Source organism: Crinia signifera, chromosome 5 (genome assembly GCF_055691185.1).
Source record: "Crinia signifera chromosome 5, ASM5569118v1, whole genome shotgun sequence".
Classification (NCBI taxonomy): Eukaryota; Metazoa; Chordata; class Amphibia; order Anura; family Myobatrachidae; genus Crinia; species Crinia signifera.
Window position 1 is genome coordinate 104,352,794 of NC_139221.1, and position 12,288 is coordinate 104,365,081.

The window sequence follows — 12,288 nt, forward strand, 5'->3', positions numbered from 1 at the left end:
GTAACAAATAATCTGGGTTGGTATCCCCCTGTGATGTTACTGATCAGAATACTTCACTTCACAATAGGGTAGGCCGTATGGTGCCCCGCGGGTCACCCCTCAAGCGGTGCGTGCCTGGTGAGATCTGCCACCTCTGCACCAGCACTGCGTGCCACAAGTGAGAGGGAGAGCCGCGTCAATGAGGACGTGTACCCTGCAGAGGAGCTCCGGCGTGTATGAGTCAGCGCCGGAGATCTCCGTCTGTTAGGAGTCAGATCTAAGCGCTGCGGATGTCTCGCAAGTAGCGCCTCTGACTGAGCGGTCCAGTGAGAACTGGCATGCCGCTCCGACTTGACAATTTTAAGCTAATACAGATCAAAATCATATAATAGGGAAAGGGGAGAGGAGGAGAGCACACTGAGTGTCTAGGTCAGCGTACGCTTCGCATTGGAGCTTCGTCAGGACCAGTGGTGTGAGGGGGTGTGGGCGCCGGGGGGCTGCGGGACATTACTTACTGCCTTCTGCCGCCAGCGCCTGTGCCGGGTCCCAGCTTTCCTGAGTCCCGGCTACTGCTGCAGCGCTGCTAATACAAATAATGACACTCGGAAAATGGCTGCCCCCATACTGCAGACAGTTTTTCGTCCGCTGTATGGGGGCAGCCATTTTCCAAGTGTCACTTTTGATTAGCAGCAGTAGACGGGAGAGCCGGGACCAGGCGCAGATGCGGCAAGAGGTAACACCCCACACCCCCCCTTCACCCCGGCTCCACTCCGTACATCCCGGCTGAGCTCCCCTCCACTGCACCCCGGCTCCCCTCTACTGGCAGCACAATCGCGGCCACGGCTAAGGTAACGGCCGCATGGGGGGTGGCGGGGGGGGTGTTGTTTAACCTAGGAGGGGCGCCCCCCTGCATTTTCGGCAGGGGGGAGCAGAATTATTAGTTACGCCACTCCTGTCAACTGTGGTGACACCCCAGCAAACCACACCCACCCAACCACCCCACACACCATCTACAGCAGATGAGTTAGCACACTCATTATATACATTTAAAAACAAACAAATACAGTTCATGGAGATGCAAAGCCATCAAATAGGCAATATGCAAGAATACCTAAGAAATATCTTTCAGCAACTTAAAAAAGTGTGAGCACACAAGTAAGAATGGCTACCACCCTGGACACACGTCTGGGCGAAATCAGCCAGGCCCTATGGGTCCAAAATAATAATGTAGCCATCCTAAATTAGAGTGTACATGGTCAAACACAAGCCATATCAGCACAAATGAATGCATTGGTTGCCCTGCAGACACAATTAAATAACCAATAATTACATTTATTAGGTGCAGCTACATCCACAATTAGTAGTGTGTCAAGTACACCCCTGAGTGTCTCACCAACTTCACCCACAAGTAGGAGTGTGCGAACCAGGGGTGGCCTGGGGTCAGGGGCAAAGGGGGGCCCTGTGTGTGCGAACACAGATTCCAAAAAAAGATTGTGAAAGTTGAAAATGTTTATTTTTGTTATACTACAGTTTTGAAATGCATAATGTGTTCTTGACAATGTATGGAGCAGTAATTGCACAAAACAAACATTTCTTAAGGTGCCCACACACGCACCGATCCCGGCGTGCGTTGTGGGCTTAACTAGCACACATAGCATCGCATCGTATGCCTTGTGCATACGATGTGCATGCGATGCGATGCTATGCTAGAAAAAGCTAGTACAAAAAGTATGTGCAGCACATACTTTTTGTACTGTGCGATGAGGTGCCGCGGGAGCGCGCACCCCATCGTATAGCATTGCACCGCCGGGATCGGTGCGTATGTGGGCACCTTTACATTAGTAAAGACGTTCCTTCACAGTAAAATATGTCTGTGGTTTTTTTCCATAGTAATGATTTGGGTAATTAAACTAAAATGTGTAATCCACTATGGTACAGTGCAGTTTGGGTGTTAACATATGTTGATGTTTCAGGTCATTTTTTTAAATTGCCATACACTATTGTAAAAATGTACTCACCAGCATGTCATCACCAAGGGATACCTCAGGTAAAGCAGGTTCTTGCATTGGGCTCTGACTACTCACCTAAATATTGGTGATAATGTATGGCAAATGGTTCATGGTATGTAAACACACTTACACCAAAGGTACATGGTAGGATAGTTTATGCCCCTTTCCCACTGCAGCTAAAAAACGGTAAATTGTCGATTTTCAGCGCAATTTACCGTTTTAAGGCTGCAGTGGGAAAGTGCCAGAGTTGAAATACCGTTTAAAGCTAAATGGTATTTCAACCCGTTTTTAAAGCAGAGCCCTACACGTTAAAATAACGTTTAAGAGGCAGTGGGAATGTCTCTTAAACGTTATTTAGCCTCCAGGCAGTCCCAGTGCCTGATGAGACCTAGTAGTTCTCACTTTGTGCATGTGTAACGAGTGCACGTGCATAATAAAGAGCCGCTCATTACATATGCGCATATGTAATGAGCGGCTCATTATTATGCACGTGCACTCATTACATATGTGCAAAGTGAGAACTACTAGTTCTCATCAGGCACTGGGACTGCCTGTACCCTGCATGGACCCCCGCTGCCTCCCCACTGCCCTGCATCCCCGTGCAGGTAAGTACAAGGGGAGGGGAGGTGGGGGCACAGGGCAGGTACGGGGGTTAGGCACTCTTTACACTTGGGGGGGGGATTAGGCACTCTTTACACTGGGGGGGGTTAGTCACTCTACATTTTACATGGTTCACTGCAATGGGAATGGTACTTAAATGGTATTTAAAACGGTAATCTGCTGCAGTGGGAATGCTAATACTGTTTTAAATACCATTTAAGATTACCAGTACTTTAAACTGGTCTGCAGTGGGAAAGCAGCATTAGAAATGCAATTACCTGTGTTCCTATATACATGTGTCAAACAAAACAAACAAAAAGTAATGTTTTCTGATTTCTTGTGATTTTCGAAAGTTTTACTAAGGTTGAAAACTATGTTACAGTTTTGCTCAATCCTTAATAAAAAAAAGTTATAAAAAAAAAAAGAAATGCAATTACCTGAGAAATAGCACATTATGATCTCCCTACGCATCAAATCCCCCCTCCGCGTACTCCTAACTACCGTAGGTTGGGTAGTTTCAGCTTCCTGCACGACTGCTGCATTGCCACCCTCCACATAATGTGGTTGGGCAAGGGTAATATTATGTAACATGCAGCAAGCCTGGACAATCATCACTACTTTTGCTGGGTGTTAAAGCAGTATACCTGATGATCTGTCCAAACACCTGAAACGACTTTCCAGCACCCTAAAGGTGCGTTTCACAACATTGCGGGTGGCAATGTGTGCTTTGTTATAGCGGTGCCGTGCAGGGCCTTGCGGGGAACGCAGAGGTGTCATGAGCCACGGGAGACACCCATATCCTTTAAAAAGAAAAAATGAGGTCAGTACAGCATATGGTAACATATGTCCATTTGTTTTAAATGACCAATGGCCAAAACACCAATATTTAAAGAAGTATGGTAAAAGAGAGGGACTGATTATACTTATATATTGGACATATCAGAAAACACAACACACTAAAGTGCCACTTCAGAGTAAAAAAAACATACACTATAGTAAAGGGTACACTTACTTTTGGTAATAAGTGGTTTTAAAAACATGCATACTTATAATTTATCCAGACTGACATCACCTTTAAAAGTGATTGAGGGTTAGATACATTTCTGGGTATACTTTACACACTATTCACACACTACAGAGGAGTGCAATAAATGTTTAGTATATAAATAAACACATAATAGCATTATACCAAGGCCATTCATTCAAAAAAATTAAAATGTACTTACCAAGTAGCCAGCCCTCCTGCATTTGTTGGTCCTGGAATCGGTCCCAGAGGGCTGAGTCACGCAGAATATAAACATCATGGCAGTTACCTGGGTAGCCTGCAACCACACTGAGTATTTTGAGGTTCTCATCACATACCACCTGCACATTAAGAGAGTGACGCCCACGCCGATTGACGTAGACGTGTCCCCTCACGTGTCCCCTCACGTGCGGTGCCAGAAGCCCAATGTGGCTGCAATCTATGGCTCCCATAACATTTGGGAATACTCACAACGTGGGAATCTGATATATGTGCGCCACAACTTCTTAAATGCTTAGAGAAAGTGGCTTGTGAGCGCCCCAATGACCATGAGGTCACAGGTCACAGTAAATTGGGCACATCAGCGTCTGCAGCAATGATTAAGGTGCATACACACGGAAAGAGGTTGGAAACCCCTCCATCCCTCCTACCTAATTGTCTCTATTCCATACAACGATCTTTCCTCCTCTCTGTTTCTCTTCTCTACATTTACAGTACATGTACAAATTGAACCCTTATAGATATAGATTGAACCCCTATAGATATAAATTGAACATCTATAGATATATAATTATTTTCATAATGCAATAACACATCATGTTACATAAATCATTCAAAGATACCCATTTTTAAATGATCTGCCAGTTGACTACAAACTGTTGGAGAAGCCTCTTTCTTACCAGTGTAGAAGAACATTTAATTAGCTACACAAATAAGTAGGCAATCAAAGCATCATAACTTTTATGTGAACATTTACATACATAAATTACTTAAAAATCAACAGAGCCAAATGTAGACTACAGCAATGAAAGCTTTGGTATCCATGTAAATGTGTTCTGCACACAATCCCTATCTGCATGCATGGTGTTTCATGTAGTGCAGGGGGAAGGAGGTTGTGATTCTGTCCTGCCTTACAGCAAGTGTAGGAATCGGTTGCTCTGGTCCTATATCATTATAAATGTGACTCCTGACCATTAGACACTACTAATGGCAACTCTGGTATAGTTTTAATAATTCAAACAAAATTATAATTTAATATTTACATGTCCAATTCAATCAGGGCAATGCATATGCAACTCATTGTAGTTCATTTATTGTTTATATCCTACTGTCCATACACAGTAAAAAAAAAAGTGAAATGTGCAGTGCTGAGAGGCATGGTGGGCTTGATTCAGTTCCATTTGCTCTTGCTGCAAATTTGCCGCCCAAGCAATTATTGAGCATGGGCATAACCAACTTGATTGACAGGCACAAAGCATTTGGGGGCAGAACGCCATTGTTTTCTGGGAGTGCCCCGGAAAACACAGGCATGCTTGGCCATTGGGAGGGAGGCCCGATGACATCAGTGGACTTCTCCGCACGGCCTTCACAGCGCAAAGTAAGTATAAACTTACTCAGCGGCTGCGAACAGGGGGGAATACATTCGATGGTGAGTGATTACGAATTGATTTCCCCCTGTGTGCATGGCTGGAAGCTCAAGGGCATAGGGACACCGTGGCGGGGCAGCCCAGGTCTGAATCAGGCCCGGTGCATGGTGCATACAGGCCCTCGCAAGGGGGCCCCAACAATGAGTGCATTTTGCCAACTATACATACTAGTAGATTAGTTGGTTTCTAAGTAATAAAACTTATTTAATTTGTGGGTTCATGTAAGGGCCTGATCAGGGCCAGACTGGCCATCTGGCAAATGCCAGAAGGGCCGATGGCCAGGTGAAAAGATTTGTCCATCCAGGGTGGCAGTACCACCTCCCGATTGGCGCACAGCGAGAGCCGCTGGACTTGCACTGAGTCCATCAGCTCTCTCTGTGCACCAATCGGGTCCAGGAGAGATGGGGGCAAAAAATGCAGCCATGCCACGCACTCTTGCATGCCAGGATCAGCAGCGCACGCATGCCCAGCATGTGCATTTGCATGCCCAGCGTGTGCATGTGCATGACTTCCGCATATGCTTGCACAAATGCCAGGGCCGATTCAGAGGCCCAGTCCATCCCTAGGCCTGATTCAGAGATAAACACAGTTAACATCAATGTTGTGTCATTTAATGCAGCATCTATGGAAAAATCTTCTAAATGAGGAGTCTGAAGGCAAAAGATGCCTCAAAGCAGCATCAGATCCCTATGGCAAACATCGGTCATGATGGCTGAAGCCACCGCTGATCCGGTAAACCTTAGCTCTCTCAGCATGCCTGCCGGATCTCCTCTGCTGGGAATAGGATATCTGCTTCACACCCATGTTTTTTTAGAACAGTCTCTGTCAATGCCCCACCCCTCCCCCCCAACAGCTGTCAATCATGCTGCTGTTTGGTGCACTGTGAGCAATAACACAGAACGCTGTTCAGTCCACCCACATTGGAGTTCTGCACAAACCATCAAGCTTGCATACTACTCTGAATCAGGCCAAATATAGACTTCAGTATAAACTGATGTAAAACCCTAAATACTCTCTACGAAGTGTAATATGAGTCCACCAGCAATGGTTAATAAATAAATATAAATACATTAGCTTTTGACATGGGCAGACGTTCCTGTGGCAGTTTCCGTTTGATGATGTCATAGAAAGTCTCTCTCGCACAATGAGCAGGCTCCTGCCAGTACAAACTCTCAGAATTAATAATCATGAGTACTTATAGCTGCCCAGAAGAATAAACTGTATGAATATGACACGTATTTAAAGAGCCCGTTTTAAAAATAGAAAACATTTTTTTTGCTTTTTAAAAATTGTGCTCTGTTAAATCGATCGGCTAAATTGTAGAAATTGTGCGGCTACCTGCAGTTCACAGGATATTACATCTTCAAAACTATCACTGTCAACGATCATCCTACAGCATTTTAATGTATCAGATGCAATGTGTCAAATGACAAGAGGTCCTCAACTTTTATTCTTGAAGGATTGATCTAATCCTCTAACAATATCTACCAGAAATGTCAATGAGCAGTCTATGGGGATGTGAAAGGGTGAGAGCTGAATTGCCACAGGGCCTCAAACCACTAAACACAGACTCAGATCAATCGGAAGACACACATATATTATTTAATGCTTTGCAGGTCCCAATGTGTAATTCTTTATAAACCTTCAGTTTCTGGTGAGTCTAAGACTCTATTCTGCTGTATATTATACTGCAATTTTGTGTTTTCATCTATACTAAACAGCAAATGACTCACAGCAAATGACTAATACTTCTGATTTGTCTATTCAAAAGTCAGTGTCGGCTAGTGAAAGTTTTGTAAGGAGCAGAAATATATTTGATATCTCTGGATCCAAAAGAGGCCACGTTTTCTATTTCAGCTTATACAAGCGTCAATGTGTACTCATCAGTGGCGGATTATCCATGGAGCGACAGGGGCAGTCGTCCCGGGGCCCCCACACATCCAGGGTCCCCCACACCTGCCACCCCACTGCTGCGGCGGTGGCGGGTGGGTGGCAGGCAGTGGGGTTGGGCAGCACGGGCGGGCAAGGGGTCCCTGCTGCGGATGTGAAGTCAGTGGCGGGGTCCCTGCGGTGGATGGGAAGTCAGCCTTGGGCTTACTTTTGGTAAGTAACAATCGAAGAATTTTTCCTCTGAGCGGGCACTTGCGATTGAATGTGTAAGCGTACATATCTGCTTGCAGTGTAGCTAGGGGATTCGAGTGCCAAGGGGCATGTGTTTGATGGGGTGGCATATAAACGCAGCCTAGCCAGCAGGTCTGAATAACCCCCATGGTGTGTTCCTAGCTTTAGCGTGCCTTGAGGATTGAGGTTGGGAATGCGAGCTCTATCTCACCAAAATCCTCAGTAGCGGAATGTGCTGGTGCCATATCTCACCACTGGTAATAAAACATTTGAGTAAAGTATACACTGTCACCTACTGTATGGCCATCTCACCCCTAGGTCCTAAACCTACCATTGCCTTCAGGTACATACATCTCACATACCAATTCCTGCTGAGTCATTTCAGTTCTCAATTTAGAGAACTTTGCTAAATTAAGCAGCCATATATTGTATTAAAAAAAATCCAAACAATTGCACGGATCAGCCAAGTGTTAACCATTTACTAGCCAGACTGTCACGTACTGTATGTAGAACAGAACACATACTGGTCCCAATACTAGCGAGCCAGCAGCACAGCATAACATAGCACAGAGCACACTGCTAGCATTAGAGAGCACTGCATACTGTCAGCCTGGCACCGCATACACTACATGCTGGGGCAGACACTGATCACAGGCACTCAGCTGGGAAAGTCATTGTAAAGCAGACACTTCTTGTGACATTGATCTCACAGCTAAAAGCTGCCTTTTATTTGCTGTGTAAAAGCATCCCTAGCTCTTCAGCTTAATATTCAACAACAGATGGTTTCTTGGAGACAATAAAAGCACCAGCAAAGGTGGGAGAGGATGCTAAATGGAAGACTCCCCTCCTAGCCAGGCTGGCTGATCACATCAGGACTACAGACAGTTCCTCACAGATGATGGAGTTATATTTTACCATTTGCCTATTGACCAGCTGACAATGACAGGCAGATCAGTTCTCTGCATCAAATTGCTCGGATTCATTTGAAAGCATTTAACTACTGCATTTAAAAGTAGATTACGTCTGACTAGTTACATAAGTAGCAGGTGAAATGCAGCTTTGCAATGTTAACCCGTTGGCTGCCAGAAAGGAGGCCGGCCAGCTACACGGCCCCTGGTTAGCTATGGGGTGCAATGGGTTAACTTGCAGTGAAATTTGACTAATTTAATCAGCCATTAAATAAAATCAACATACCGTTTGCATGAAGGGAAACCTTTTGCAGTTCAGATTGCTCCAAAGGGGATTGTGCTTGTCCCTCACACCTTCCCAGTCCTCATCCTCCCAGTGTATACACATGCCTGTAATTACTGGCGATTGTGCTAATGCAACCCTCCGCAGGATCCCGCTGGCACACTCCAGGGTGAGGCAGGAAATCCACCCAATTTAACCCAGATACACTTGTTTTAAAGTCCCACTTGAAACACTTAAACAGAAAATAGCTCTGAACATAAATGAATAAAAAACACCCCTCAGTGCTCCAAATCTAGATCGTTCCTTATGTATTCTGTGGAAATGTATTAACAAAAATAAAATCTACAAGGTAAATTTAAAATACAAAAGAACATCTGGTGAACGTAAAACATTTCCTATTGATCAAAACAGACTGTTACCTTTTTTGATTCTAATTTGCAGCAATAAAGGATTGTCACTGATTATTCTGCAATCCATTTAATTAACCAATGACCACTGAACTAAATATATAAATGTAACTGATAGTTTGCTGCAAAAGTGGTCTTCTCTCCCCGAATTGTTCCTTTTCTGCAGAAATGACAGCCCCCCCCCCCCCCCCCCCCCCCCCCCCCCCAACCAACCTTTTCATCAACAGGAAATAAAGATTAGTTGGTCAGATTATAGGAGCTATTCTCTCTGCCGTGCTGATCTTTATTCCGGAGCCTTTGTGATGATATTGATGATGATGATGGCCAAGTGGACAGTTTGATTTTTGTGTTTGGAGCTAGTTATAAAGAATCAATATTATATCAAGGGGTAACTTTCGTGATAAAAGACTTTAACCACTCCAGCTATTCATCATAAGTCTGTAGCAAGCAGATAGGTCAAAAGAAATTATATTGCACTAAAGAGTGTGTCTTCTTATCTCTGCTATACCAGGGGAATAAGGGACAAGCCGATCGATACAGTAGCCGCTGTATACTTCTTGCAATTATCAATAGCTGATTCCCTCTTTCCAGACCTGCATCTATTAATACAAGCTAATAATAATCTTCTTAACAGAAGGGGCACATGTTTGTATCTCGGACAGCTAGGCATATATAATTACAGAGAGCTGCCCCAGCCTCTGTCCTGCTTCCAATATGCATAAGTAGAAAATGATTAAGAAGACCTAGATGGTGAGAAATGTGAAGTGTTAAGTATGAGTAAAGGCAATGAGCTACAAGCTAAAATATAAATACAAATGGAGTACTATAGCTAGAGGAGAGAATGAAGCTTATAGATAAGGCTCAGTGTTTAGGCTGCACGTTATGATTTGGGAAAATTGCCCATTTACAGATATAAGAAGACAGATCCTAAACAGCGATGGAGAAAAAAAAATAATATATGTTTTTTTTAAAAAAACAGTGTTTGGAAAAGTAATTAAATGGGTAACAATTCTGTTTGTATTCTTCTTTTTGGGCGATGGAGTAGATTACAGCCGCCCCTCTGTGTAACACCTACAGTGGCTGTGCTCACACCTAGACCGTGTATCTATTGTTCCTAATCACATAATCCCTCTGAAACGACAGAACACCTTCCAATTGTAGCTAAACAATTCATGTAACCTTTGACTTCATTAGCTGAATCCTTTTCATTGTTCCTGGAAGTTACAGGACACTTTAGGGCAATGTCTCTGGTCTTTAACCTGTGATTAAGCAAGGGTATCATCCTAGCCTACTCTGACGGGGTGGGCTTAGTAGAGTCTTCAGTGGAGGATGAGAGCAGTGATAGAGGCAGGGGCTGAAGTGTTCCAAGCACTCCCAGACCAACTTGATCTTGGGTTAGGTGGACAAGACAGCATAGAAAGTCAGGTGCCTGCAGAAAATCATCCTTTGCCTATAATAATGTCAGAAGTATCGCTGATAACAGAAGCATTAATAAATATTAATATACTGCGCTAATTATACATAATAATACACGTGTATCCTATACATGAACGGCAGCAGTGCGACTTCTGTATGTCATTATTGACTTATATTTAATACCAGTAAGTATATACGTTGTATTGGTGTGTAGTGGCATTTTTATTGCCAGTAATAAAAGTATCACGTGCATAAAATATTTATTTTATTTGTTTATATTCTTTTTTATCTAACTTTTCTTTGCAATAAGTGTGCTTTTACTCATCGGAGTAGAAACTTTCTGTGCAGCAAATATGTCATTCCTAAGGCGTTGTGGACGGCATTCTGCAAATAAATAAGAGAAATGAAAGATTTCTGTAATTGACATTTGATATCCTGTTTGTGGATGGCTGATGTAGAGGACAGCGCAGATTTGCCTCTGGTAGAAGCATTTATCATGGTGATTGCCTAAGAGTGGCAGGTGGTGTTATCAATTACCTCTTTTTACCAATAATAATATTAGTATGGTAATATCTGTGCTCCTGTGACAGCAAATGAGTGGGCAGTTGTCGCAGGCGAGAGAGCCTTGCTGGATCGGATCGCATCTCCTGCACTCTTTTGTAAAAGTTGAAAGCAGATGGCATAGTTTTGTAAGCCTTGCCTGATTTATTTTTAGCGAGTCCTGGCTTCCTCAAGCGCTGGGGAGAACGAATAAAGGTATGCGTTCTAAAGGAAAGCTCTGTCCCGTGTTTTTAGACAATTTAATCATGCAAAATAGGCTTCATGGTCTAAATAAATCACACAAGTGAAATAAAATACGTAATTATACGTTCATCTAATGTAAGAAATACAGTAGTAATTTGCAAATAATATTACCAAGCAGACAAAATAATAACATGTCGCTATTTTACATAACAAATAACAATGCGAGGAAGAGATAATGGACAAATTAGATGTAATTAGAGGGGAGAAAATGCAACTTCTAGGTATAATCAGAACGTGAATATACACTGGGTGACTGATGTGTACAGTATTGTATCTCAGCATCTCCCTCTCCGTGCCATATATATATATATATATATATATATATATACATATATATATAATGGATATATTATTACACTATTATAAATTACAATTTAGCATTCCTGTAATATTAAAAGTACTATGGAATTCAGTTTAATTGCGAGAAAATTGCACCTTGCAGACATTTAGTGTGAGCTGGTGCTTACACCTTTTACTGCTGAGTGTACTTTAATCTTTACTTTCTTAAATTGATCTTTGGCATGTAAGTCAATTAAAAAACGTTCAGCGTATGGTTTGCCCATCACAGAATTAACCCACTGCAGTGCTCTGACCTAGGAGGCGGTCATTAAACACAGACAAGGTATTCTTCTGCTATGCAAATAAGACCAAAAAAAAACCCGGTGTGTTCAGACACTAGAATACAATATGTGATCATCGTACATACTGTGTATCGTAACTGCGCTAGGCTGAGCAGACAGTGTAAAACGTTTCCACTTTTTGTGGTAAATCAACACGGTTCATGAAATATTTACACCTGACTTTTGCTGATAGTCTTTATGCCTATCAGCAATGGTTTAGGAACCAAGCAGCAGTCAGATAAAAAATTGGAAATGTTTTGAAAATGTATGTGTATATATATATATATATATATATACACACACACTAATGTAAAATGCTATAAATGGTTTGTACATTACGGGTGATAAGTCATCTAGATCATTCTGCAATTGCATAGGAATGATGGGAATTGTGATAATATTGCTGACATTGGCTCAGTAATGCGCTAACCGTTATATGGAACGTTTAATTACATTTTCCAAACATTAGAA

At 42.8% G+C, this 12,288-nt stretch overlaps 1 long non-coding RNA gene across 1 annotated transcript in view; it reads right to left on the reverse strand.

The window, feature by feature from the left end:
• Positions 1-8,670, reverse strand: part of LOC146079516 (uncharacterized) — a 44,104-nt gene extending 35,434 nt beyond the window's left edge. The window contains exon 1 of the long non-coding RNA XR_014474582.1: positions 8,574-8,670. This is a non-coding gene — a long non-coding RNA (uncharacterized LOC146079516). The remainder of the gene's footprint in view (positions 1-8,573) is intronic.
• Between the last annotated feature and the right edge of the window lie 3,618 nt (positions 8,671-12,288).